The sequence below is a fragment of the Hemicordylus capensis genome, chromosome 1 (assembly GCF_027244095.1).
Source record: "Hemicordylus capensis ecotype Gifberg chromosome 1, rHemCap1.1.pri, whole genome shotgun sequence".
Classification (NCBI taxonomy): domain Eukaryota; kingdom Metazoa; phylum Chordata; class Lepidosauria; order Squamata; family Cordylidae; genus Hemicordylus; species Hemicordylus capensis.
This window is the reverse complement of record NC_069657.1, coordinates 52,758,272-52,770,817: the sequence shown is the minus strand read 5'-3', so window position 1 is coordinate 52,770,817 and position 12,546 is coordinate 52,758,272. Positions and strand designations below refer to the sequence as shown.

Sequence of the window (12,546 nt, the reverse complement as noted above, 5' to 3'; positions counted from 1 at the left end):
GCTCTGCTTTGTGTGCCAAACTGCCAACAGTGAGGGAAGTTTGGCTGTTGTGCACGTGGGAAAGGGCCTTCTCAGTTATTTCCCCCAGACTTTAGAATGCTTTCATGGTGGGTACCTGCTCCTTGGTCTTCATCACAGTTTTTAGAAAGCAAGTGAATTCTTGGCTTTTTACCCAGACTTTTATATGAGTGGTATTTTTTATTGCTGCTGCTCTGTATTTTATGGTCTCACTGTGTGTGTGTTTTTAAACTTTTAATCAGATTTGTATTTTTATATTCCAATTTAATATTTTTATTGTGTAACTTTTATAGTTTTGTTAAATGCTTTATAAACCAGCTTGAGATTGTTTTAATGGAAGTCGTTATAAAAATCTAACAATAAACAATAAATAAATAGAGGAAATGCTCACATGCGCGCGCACACAACTTCACAATACAGTGGTTGCTGGGGTCTTTGATAATTTCCGTTTGTTGTTTCTGGCAACAGCAAGACCAGGCATATTAGTTTTCATTCACACACAAACTAATTTAAAGGGGTACAGGATTACCTCATTTGTCCTCTTCGTCTTCAAGTTCCCTCCCTGGCTTTTCCAAGATAGGGCTCAGAGAGATTCCTGCCTGCAACCTTGGAGAAGAAAGGGTTAACACTGGGCTACCTTGTTGCCATAAAGCGAGAGGCAGGAAGTAGGGCCTAGGAGGGCACCGACATTTTCATTTTGCCAGCACTAGCTGTGTCACGCCTCTTTCTTCCTATCCTCACGACTGAAAGGAAGGAGAGCTGGTCTTGTGGTAGCAAGCATGACTTGTCCCCATAGCTAAGCAGGGTCTGCCCTGGTTGCATCTGAATGGGAGACTTGATGTGTGAGCACTGCAAGATATTCCCCTCAGGGGATGGAGCCGCTCTGGGAAGAGCAGAAGGTTCCAAGTTCCCTCCCTGGCTTCTCCAAGATAGGGCTGAGAGAGATTCCTGCCTGCAACCTTGGAGAAGCCGCTGCCAGTCTGTGAAGACAATACTGAGCTAGATAGACCAATGGTTTGACTCAGTATGTGGCAGCTTCCTATGTTCTTGCCCCCAACTTAAATTTTTTTAAAAAAAGGAATCCTCTTTGGTTTGTGCAACAAACTACTCCTGGATGGGGAAGCAAGGGAAAAGAGAAAGCCATAGCTATACTGTAATTCTTGTTGAACTTTATTTGTTTAGATTATTTGTTGACGTTTGTTTAGATAAAAAGATGGTTTACAGTTAAGCTGGTAACCATATAAAACATATGTAAAAATAGGTGTTAAATAAAACAGCCCCAACATTGTCAGTCTTGTAGAATGTGAAATAGAAACCCTGTATCTCATGTGGGCATTTCTTCAGCCGTGACCATTCCTTCCCTTACCTCGTCTTAAATCAAAACCTTAAAAAATATAATCTGTAGGAAATGCTGTTGCATACAAAAGCCAATTACAGTATTCAAATGGTATACTGAAATCTTTTTCTAAGGAGGTGTACTTTTAAATTACACATCATGATTGTCTCATGAATTTTATTTCTATACTGTTAAAAATTATCTAAGCAGTTTACACGGGGGTGGGTGGTGGAATAAGAATTACTACGGCTGCTGTCCTAAATACACCTAGAAAAAGAGTTAAAACCCATTAAACATAATGGGACATACTTCTGCGAACACATGCATAGGATTGTCCTACATGGGGATTTTACAATATACTGTACAGTTTTCAGAAAAAGGGTACTGAACACAGCAGGATATATATTAATTATTTTGCTCCTTCTAATAAATTCTCTAGAGCCCTCTTTAGACTTTCCAAAAACAGACACTAGTCATGTACAGCGACCCAAGAATGTGCCGGCAAGCCTGCCTAGTTAGCACTAGGCTAACCTAGTGCTAACTAGGCAGGCTAGCTAACTAAATAGTGCTAATGCTCTCAAAAGGCTTCACACACACCCCTTCACTCTCCACACTTACGCACTTGTCTGAAAAGCCAAGTGCTGTAAGTGTGATGGTGAAAGTTATAATGGTTGGAAGGCTGGGGTGCTTGCTGGCACACTCGAGACCCTCACCGCACACCCTCCTACCTCACTGCCCGGTTGTGTGGAAGCTCTAGCTGTCGGCAGCCCAAGCTTCTATAGAGCTGGAGGAAGGTGCACTTGGCAGCATGGAACTCCCACAATGCACCTCACTCCTCATGCAGTGCATTGTGGGCTACCAGAGGACTTTCTCCAGATCCCAGCTCTGCTGATCGCTGCCATGCCGAGGTGCACCTCCTAGGTAATTTTGGAGCCTGAACCTAAAGGCGTTTGGGGGCCCCCCTTCTTGTTGGAGGCTCCCCACTGCAAGTTAAGCATCATCCCCCTATTCTTATCCCACATATTTCTTTCCCCACTCCCTGCTCTGTCTCTAAAGCACCCGGCACAGGTAATAATTACACTCGGCTGCCGGGCACAGAGCAGGCCAGCAACAACCACACCACCCAGGACAGATGAAAGAGGATTTGTGGGGCCCCAGGGGGTGTGGTGGCCATGGACCTTGGCCCCAAAATCCTGGGGTAAGAGCATCACTGGCTGTGCTAGTCATCTGGGCACACGTCTGGCAGAGCCAGAAGGAGCCTTTGATCATCTGGGAGGAAGCAGGCAGGAACTTAATGGATAGCATCCAGACCTTTGATACAGCAGCACACTATTAGCAGAAGTTCCATGAATGGAAGGAGAATTCAAATAACACAAGCATCTCTTCTATAAATGCAATTCTCCTTCAGTTCATGGACAGAGCTTCTGCCAAGGGCTCAATGTATGAAAGCCAGGATTCTACCCAATGTGTCTCTTTAGGCTAAACAAATTCCCAGCAGTGGGGGTCATGCAAGCTCTACAGATAGCTTATTACAGTGCAGTCCTATGTATTTTGCTCAGAGTCTCACTATGTTAAAAGGGACTTGCTCCTTAATGAGTTTAGGTCTGCACTCCAACTCAGGAGATAAGAATGGGAAAACCACATTGTTATTACTCATTCCTTAAAAGCAGAAGCTTCCTTCTCGCACTTCCTCGGAAATATTCACAAGATTATACTGGCCTGGTTGTGCCAGTATAGTCAGTGGCACACCTAGGTGATTTTGCCACCGCACTGTCGCTGCCACACGGCCCAGCCGCACCAAACTGCAGCTTTTCTGTAATTTTAGCCGCCATGTGCAGGGGTGGGGGGTGAGCTGAGCAGGCTCGTCAAAAACTACAAGATGTGCCTGTGCGTTCGAATAGATCGTTGCAAGCCTGGGACGTCACAGGCTTGCGACGATATATTCGAACTGTGTAGGCAGCCTCACAGTTTGAGAGCCACTGAGCCAGACGGACAGGCCCAATGGCCATTCCGCCCACTACCACCACTCCGGGGGGGGGCGAGGTCAGCTCAGCTCACCCACCACCCCTGCACATGGAGGCTAAAATTACAGAAAAGCCACGGTTCGGCACGGCGGTGGCAGAGCAGGTGCGAGGTGACAGCAGGAGCCCTCCCAGTCTTTGGAGGCCATGGACTGGGGCCCCAACCCAAGGTCTGGGGGTGAGCAAGCCTCAGCATACAATTAAGATGAAGAGTAGTTTCAACATTCCACCATCATAAGCCCTGAACAGTCTCTTGCTTATAAAATCAAAACTATTTGTCCGCTCTGCCTGGCTGTCATCACACATTCACTAAGTGAAAAGAGACACACACCCCTGCAAATTTGGTGAAGATCCATTGAAAAATTTGGCATAGATAGACCAGTTTAAAGTGTTTCTTTAAACTGCATGCCAGAAAAGTGGCTTTTGTATATCCCTCTGGGACCCAATCAATGGTTATTTCACAATTAATCCTCAAAGTTGCATTTTAAGAGGCTGAAATATGCATATTTGCTGCTGTGCTGTAGGACTTTTGAAGCTGCCTGAGCCTTGGGAGCACAACACAGCCCTTCAGTTTCCTCCCCTGCCCTCTTCTTTCCTTCCCCCACTGACTGCAGCTCTACCTTTTAATACTGCTCCTCTGCCTTAGAAAAGCACTGTTCAACTCCTGTCTTCAGTTCTTCAAAACCCCAACCTCCAGCCAAAAATAGCACGCTGCAAACAAAACCGGCATGCATGCATGGAAGGTGGAAGGAGACACACTCCATTTAGCTAGGCTGTGAAGGGCTCCTCTAGGCTGCAGTGTGTGTCTGTCTGTGGCTCCAGTGTGTGTTTGTGGGGGGGGGGGCTGCAGTATGTGTGTGTGCACTGTGTGCGCGTGCTGTCTGTGTGAATGGCCACATTGTGTGTGTTTGTGTGTAAATGGCTATGTCACCTGTGCACAACTTTTACCAAGCAGTCAGTTCGTGGGGAGCCACAACTCCAGAGTCTCTGAGCAACGCCCACAATAGGCAAGATTGTTCTCTCTGAAATATTACTTTATTAATTTACAGGAGCCAAGGTGGGGAAGGGGAGCAGGTAGGCATTATGGAAAAATCAAAAGTCGTCTCTAACTCCTAGCACATTCTAAAGTCTAAGGCAAAGCACTTGCATATCTTGATGAAGGATGATCCAGCAAGTAGATGGAAAATAGTTGACATTTAACAGAGTCAAAAACCAACTTTTAAAAAAGTTTCTTAGGAAAAGAACCTGGAAGGGTGGTGAGTGCCCTCCACCAATCAGAGGTAGGTCACAAGGGCTCAGGTTGACAGCTCCTCAGCCTTTGACATGACCACTAGAAGGGGATTGACTTGAGGTCAAAGGAAGTTTTCTTTGAGCCTAATCCTACCCTCCTATGATAGACTCATTTCAATATGGGAGACAAAAAGCTGGGCAAAGGGTTCAAAAAGAAGGAATCCTTTGTCCCCATCCTCCCCCACTCAATAATTTATTGGATGTTCTCACACATTACACTTTCCTTGTTTCATAAACAGCCACATGCACACTCATGATTATCATCACATCTGTAGCTTTTTTCCAAGGCCAAGGCTTAGCCTTGTGACATACAAAGTAATTTACAAAAGTGTCCCATCCACTTAATAACCACCTTTTGATCTGCGATGTCAGGTAGCCTAAGTGAAACATTCTGGCAGAGGTAGGAATCCAGACTGGATTCAAACTGACTCAGCCCAGTCTGAGGTTCAGCTGAACCAGGTCCGGTCCAGCCGAGCCATCGAACCAGGCTGAAAGGATACTGTTGACCTTTAATTTTGAAGAGATGGAGATGGAGGGAACACCAAAGATATCAGCAGTGGGGAGGGGCTTCATCTAACCACCCCCACCGGCCTCCCAGAGAGCAGTCTGGGCCAGATTTGTGTGGTGACACAAATGGCTCCACTCATGAGTGGCCATGGAGGTAACGGAAATGCCCCTGATGTGTGCGTGGAGGCCTGAACTGGGCTGCAGCCAACCCGATGTCTGTACCGCCGTGGACGCTGCTGCCTTCCCCGCTGCCTCAAACTTAAAGATAAGCAGTACCCTTACAAGTGAATGGCATAGTGGGGAGGGCAGGGTGAGGGGCAGTGGCAGTGGCAGAGACATCCCAGGGGCTCCTCCAAGCTCCCCTCCAACGGCCTCCCAAAGAGCAGCCTGGGGTTAGATTAGTGTAGTGATGCAAATGGCCTCCCTGCAGGCATGGAGGTCACGCAAGGGGCCTCCGCCCATGTGAGGAGCCCAAACTGGGCTGCAGCCATCCCAGGCTGCTCTTTGGGAAGTCTGAAACCAGCTGAGATCTTTGGGAGCTGGTGGGGAATGGAGGAAGCCCTGCTGTGGCCGCTGATGTCTCCAATGCCCCACCGCTAGGGATGTGCACGGAACTAGCAGGGAGTGGTGTATCTTTAAGGCTGGGGGAAGGTGTACTTACCCCTCCCTCCGCCGGCACTCTGTTTTCTTAAAGTCCATTGTGGCGGCAGTGTACCTCCCTACCACCCCGTTGCCCCCTTTACCAGAAATAACTGGAAGTATCCGATGCGCCTGCGTGCGCTGGGGGCCTGCACTTCGCACCCGTCACACGTCTGCACTCACCTTGTCTCACACGCCCATGACAGGCACATGCCTATGCCCGGCATGTGCATCGGATACTTCTGGTTACTTCCAGTAAAGGGGGCAATGGGGCAGCAGGGAGGCACGCTCCCATCCCAATGGACTTTGAGAAAACGGAGCACCAGAGGGGGGGAAGCAGAGGGAGGGATAAGTGCACCCTCCCCCACCCTTAAAGATGCACCCCCTGCCTTTGAACCAGAGGAACCACCCACCATTTGAACTGGTTCCATGCACATCCCTGCCCACCACCTCAAAAATAAAGGTAAACAGTACCCTTTCTCTCAGCCTGCCCCGCTCCCATTACTATAGGGAATGCCCTTTACTTGTATATCCCCCAAACTGGTCTGTGAACTGCTTCTAAGAGCCGAGGCCAGACCGGTTCAAACTCAGATACATCCCCCTCTGGTGGGGTCGGTTCAGTTAGAGCTCAAATCACCCAAACTGGGCCAGTTCGATTTGAATTGCAGTTTGAATTGAGCCGGTTTGCACATCGTTAGGCAGAGGTCATCCTTGCCTTGAAGCCACTCTTAATCCCTGGATCCCTAATCCTTCCTCGAGGACCTCAAGGCTGCTCAACTTGGGCTCCCAGCTGTTTTTAACTACAACTCCCATAATCCCCAGCCACAGTGGCCAATAGCCAGGGATTATGGGAATTGTGGGCCAACATCTGCAGGAGGACCAAAGTTGAGCAGTCCTCCTGCTCCAGGTGAATGTTGCTTAACAGGGAAGAGTTGTATGAACTCTCCATATGCATTGAGGCACTCTGAGTTTTAATGTAGTTTTCATTTTTTAAAAAGCCTGATATTTCAGGCATACTTCTAGACTGCACAAATCCCACATGCTCAAATCAAAGCAGTAAGAAAATATAGCACAATACAGCAAGACTAGTATATTTCCTATTCCTGTATCTCTCTGCCAACTGTTCAGAGAACATAATCAGATAAGTTATATTTCCTGTTTCTTGAACCCCGTTAACATATGCCCATTAGCTTTTGGCAATCCTTTTTTTAAAACTTAGGACAGAGGAGTCACTTTGTCTTTTACAGTTTATTTTACATGATTCAGGACTGAGTCACCAACCTGTAACAGAGAGGGGGGAAACCAGGCCCTGCCTGCTACAGAGTCCAGCTGAGCTCATTCACATGGGAGTCCCCACTCCTCCATGCTTTTGCTCCTGCTCTCCCCGTTTAAAGGAACCACGGACTTTTTTGCTCGGAAAGCCATCGAGGACTACTTGAGAGTCATTCGAGCATGCGCCTCCTCTAGACATTACAGATCTGCTTCCCCAAAGTTGTAAAACAAGCATCTTCTTCCCCGCCGTCCTACAATATTCCCAGATGCCCCACCCACTGATCCAAGGCCCATCAGTCTGTGCGGTCAGCTGTCGAGCTCCGGCGGCCCGCCTCTCCCCGGTTAATGCCGGCCTCTCTCTGGGGCTGTCCAGCGGCTGCGCGCGCCTTGCCAGTAGAGTAGCCAATCTGCTCGCTGGCGTCCTGGGCTTTTGTTGTGCGGAGCTGAGCGACGGCCGCTGTTGGTGCGCGCGCGAGGACCCAGAAACCGCGCCTTCCCTCTCGTGGGGTTGGCCCGGCCCTGGGAGGCAGGCACCGAGTGAAGCAAACAGGTAACGGCAACTTTTCCGCAGAGTTGCAGGAGGGGCTCTCGCGTCATTGCCTATAGCTTTGGGACTTCCTCGCGAACTTCTACTCCTGGTTTGGGGGGCCGAGCGTGAAGAGCGCTACGGTGCCCAAGGGGGACAAGAGGAGGAGAGAGGATGCTCAGCTGAGCTCAGCTGACTGTTTTTGTTTTTGTTTTTGTTTTGGCAATGCTTTCAGTAATAAAGGCAAACTTGCAATATATGCTTGACTTCATATTGTATGGTGTGTTTTCCTGTCTTGATTTTCCTCCCCAGAAGAACGTGTTAATTAGGTTATGTGGAATTAGACTGGTCACTGGGGACAAATTTAGAGGCAAGCTTTCAAGGACGTTTGGCGAGTCAGTCTGCAATCCTAGGAGTCAGCCCCATAAAATACAACAGAACTTGGTTATGGGCTCTGCACGCAGAGAATTGGGCTGTGTTAGTGATGATGTCTAACACTCCTATGCTTTTGTGGGCTAAGGTAATAAAGGGTTGCCTTTTCTGTTAAATTAAAAAAAGTTATTTCTTCTCCATCATCCCTGCTTTTGAAATCACGATATGGTTGTCAGGACTAGTTAGACGTTACCCTTTTATATAAACAAGAAAACACACAATGCGACCCCTTGCAGGAGGAGAGCTTGTCTTGTGGTAGCAAGGATGAAATGCCCCCTCTGCTAAGCAGGGTCGGCCCTGGTTTGTGTTTGAATGGGAGGCTACATTTGTGAGCATTGTAGGATATACCCCTTAGGGATGTGGCTGCTCTGGGAAGAGCAGGTCCCACATTCCCTCCCTGGAATCTCAAGATAAGGCCGGGAGGGACTCCTGTCTGTGACCTTGGAGAAGCCACTGACAATCTGTGTACATAGGAAGCTTTCTTATATCAAGTCCAACGACTGGTCCATCTAGCTCAGTACTGTCTACATAGACTGAACTAATCTATTTCTAGTTGCTGAATATTTTACATCTGAGACACAATTTAGAAAGCTTTTCTCCAGAAGGTTTTTAAAAAGCATAGATACTGTGGGATGGACAGTTAAGAATCTATCCTTAAACACTGGATCACAAATATATGGTGCTTTTTCTGAAACATCTGGAATGTTGAGTTAAAGCACAAGTCTGAAGCTTTATACTACTTATAGATATCTTAATTTATTATTTATTTATTTATCCGATTTTTATACCGCCCTTCCGAGCTGGCTCAGGGCGGTTTACAATTAAAAAACAGAAATCATTAAAAACAATTAAAACAGAAATACAAATATAAACACCAATTTAAAAACAGCTTGAAAAACAATTAAACTATCAAAACAATTATGACCCTGAAAACCGGGTTAACATTAAAACAATTAAAACTAATTAAAAACCCTGAAAGGCCAGGCCAAACAGATGGGTTTTAAGGGCTCTCTTGAAGGACAGTAAAGAATTAAGATTACGAATTTCTGCTGGGAGTGTATTCCACAGCCCAGGAGCAGCTACAGAGAAGTTCCGCCTCTGAGTCACCACCAAACGAACCGGTGGTAACTGGAGACGGACCTCCCCAGATGACCTTAACGTGCGGTGGGGATCATATAAAAGGCACTCTAATGCATGAATATTAATTTGTGGCCAACATCCATCTCTAAGACCAGTATTTATGGACAAACTGTTTAGGGAGTTTAGTGATGACAATGATGCTTTTAATACAAAGTTTGAATTCTAAACATTGGAACATAGGTTCCATAAACACTGGAACATAGGAAACTGCCATATACCAAGACAGACCATTGGTCCATCTTGCTCAGTATTGTCTGCACAGACAGGCAGCGGCTTCGCCAAGGTTGCAGGCAGGAGTCTCTCCCAGCCCTATCTTGGAGTTGCCAGGGAGGAAACGTAGAACTTTCTGCATGCAAAGAGGCAGGTGTTCTTCCCAGAGCATCCCCGTCCTATAAGAGGAATATCTTACAGTGCTCACATGTCTCCCATTCAAATGCAAACCAGGGTGGACCCTGCTTAGCAAAGGGAACAATGCATGCTTGCTACCACAAGACCAGCTCTCCTCAGTAGACAATGCTGAGCTAGGTGGACCAATGATCTGACTTGGTACAAGGCAGCTTCCTATGTTCCTCTCACCAATTGTCAATGAGGTTTCTGCAAGCATATGAACTTAGAAAGGTGCTATGTCAAGACATGGGCTCATCTAGCTCAATATTGTTTACTATGACTGGCAGTGGTTCTCTGAGGTTTTAGACAAGGGTCTTTCCTGGCCCTGCCTACTTGAAGATGTCCAGGATTGTTCTCCTAATCCACAATTTGAAAGTGGGTTTGGGATTGCATTCTTCTGTCCGCAGATAAATGCATCACTCCCTTTCAGGCATAGATTCTAAAAAATGTAACATCTGCATTGACTGGGTCCCACTTCACTGCGCGGGAGAGAATTGAAATGGGATCTTGTAGAAAAGTAAATCTGCTGCTCTTTATGTTTTATCTTTATGTTGCTGATTCTTTATGTTTAAAGTTACTGTTTATGTTAGTGTTGTCAACAATATCTGGGAATCTCTGTTAGAGGGAACACTGGTCAGGCAATACTTAATTCCAAAGCAGAGAAATGGTTGTCAAAACAGGTTTGGTTAAATGGTGCCTTTCAATGGTCCATATATGTCAAAGCCTAGAGATTGACCACCTCACATATCAGATGGTATAAAAATATGATAGATAGATAGATAGATAGATAGATAGATAGAGCACTATTCAGATATAGGAGAGAGGCCATTTGAAAGACTTTCACTACATATAGCTATAACATGTGAAAGCAGTTCTTTTATGAACTGTCCACATTGTGCATGACAACACAGAGATTCTTTTATCTCTTATACTGTTCTATTGCCAAAAGTAATTTTCTCTGAGCTGTGATTGCTTGTATACATTACATTCTTATGTGTTGTGCTTCTGATCATTTGTATCTGGAAATAGACAGTGTATCTGAGATACTGTTCCAGATGGTAGGAATAGCTATGATCAGCTTACTGGAGAGGATCAAAGAGAGGCCTCTTGAAATGCCCTAACAGCAGTGGGGGAGGGGAGGGCAACCAGAAGCAGAAGGGAAACCAGAAATTTAATATCTATAAAGCTAACATTTAGAATAAAGTGCTAGATTGCAAATCTTATTTCTAAGTTGATTCAGCTTTATTATTTTTAATGTCTTTATTATTTTGTTTCATCTGGAAAGATAAAATGGTGGGTGCTCCAAATCCAAAATACTATTAGTAAATCTAAATGTTCAAGAAGCCTCACTTTAGATACCTCCGTACAGTTGGTGGCATCTAAACCTTTGGCACAACAGTGTCATGACCCCACCACTAACAGAGATCCGGTTGGCAGGGACTAGAGACAGGCAGGGCCTTTTTGGTTGTGGCTTTAGAATGCCCTCCCTGAAGAGCTTCGCCATGCTCCCTCCCCCAGTGTTTTTAAAAAACATCTTTAAACACACCTTTTAAAGGAGGCTTTTTAATGCTCAATTATTATTTTGTTATATCTGGTAGGTTCTTTAGCTTCTTTAGCTTTTTGTAATTGTCAGTCTTAATTTGAACCTAATAATTGTGGTTTTTAATCTGACTTTTTTCTTTTTTAATTTAGTTAATTTTATTACTTGTATCTGTAATTTTATTACTTGCACTAGAGGGGCGGGGTATAAATATTTTAAATAAATAAATAAATTGTTGGCAGCTTCTTAGGAAGGTGCCAACACCACTGTTCCAAAATTTTGGATGCCATATACCAGGGGCGTGGTGGGCCAGAACACACATATTAATCAGCACATTAATTATTACATTAGAATTTATTATTACAAATATTAATGAAAGTGAGGGAGCAGAGGGTTGGAGTTAGTGGGGAAAGCAAGGGGAAAGCGGGATGAGAGATTGTGTCATGGGCTCTCACCCAAGGCAAGAGGAATCTGATCTCCAGCAGCCAACTGCATTAAGTCAGTTCTGACTATCAGCAGGACAGAAGCTCCTCATGGCTCTTACTGTCGCTGCAGGATATTCCTACCTGCGGGCCAGCAAAAAAGTCCCTGAGGGCCAGGCCTTATGTTATGCAGACCTGCCATACACCTCTCCTCCTTCCCACTTAATTTTTTTTTGCAGGGCTCAAGGTAGTGTTCCAACTTCAGCTAGAGAGTGATGTTGTCAGTATACATACCAAGTTTCATTGTCCCATCTCAAGAGACAGATTGCATTATAGTGCACATAGAGGGTTGAAGCTGGTATCTGAGCATTGTGTAGAGCTGTGTTCTGAACAGGAATACCAAATCACATTCTCATATCCAGTCTGTGTTCAAGACAAATACTGAGTTGTAGAGACAAACATGCAAACAGGAAATGCCTAATTAGTAAAGTGGTGTTTCATTTCCCCCGCTTTCAGTCAGACCTGTATGAGTGTGACCTTTGCTATTTTTTATTTTGCTTTTAGTTAACCTGTGGGGAGCAATGAACACTCTCCCCCACTTCACCTTTTGAGTCAAGATGTCTTGCTAGGATAAAAGTTTGGGAGCACACCTGATTTAATCTGAATGTTTCTCAGCATGGCCAGCCACTGATTGATAATTCAGGTAAGGACTAGAATAGTAATAGTAATCCATTCTCAATGAAAATCTTCCGGAATGCCGATTAAAGTTGTAAAGATTCTGACCTTATTCAAGATTTCCCAAGGTTTTGCAATTGGATTTTAAAATGTTTTAAACTACAGTCTTTAGTTCAAATTTACTGTAATTTGCAGGAAGGGAGAATGTTAAGGGAACAAATTCATCAATATGGCTACTGTCTGAACTTGGCCCTTGTGATCTGGTAAGCATGTTCTACTGGAAACCAGGTGTTAAAAGAGTTTAGCTCCTGGCCGCCCTGGATAGCTGCTAACAAGATTTG

At 45.4% G+C, this 12,546-nt stretch overlaps 1 protein-coding gene across 3 annotated transcripts in view; it reads left to right on the top strand.

The window, feature by feature from the left end:
* The first annotated feature begins 7,375 nt into the window (after nt 1-7,375).
* Nucleotides 7,376-12,546, top strand: part of MIPOL1 (mirror-image polydactyly 1) — a 324,358-nt gene continuing 319,187 nt past the window's right edge. For 2 of the 3 annotated variants that reach the window (XM_053275075.1, XM_053275066.1), the window contains exons 1-2: nt 7,377-7,633; nt 12,095-12,233. The gene's annotated coding sequence lies outside the window, so the exon portion shown is untranslated. Of the gene's footprint in view, nt 7,634-12,094; nt 12,234-12,546 lie in introns of all 3 variants that reach the window. The other variant, XM_053275029.1, reaches the window with a different exon arrangement.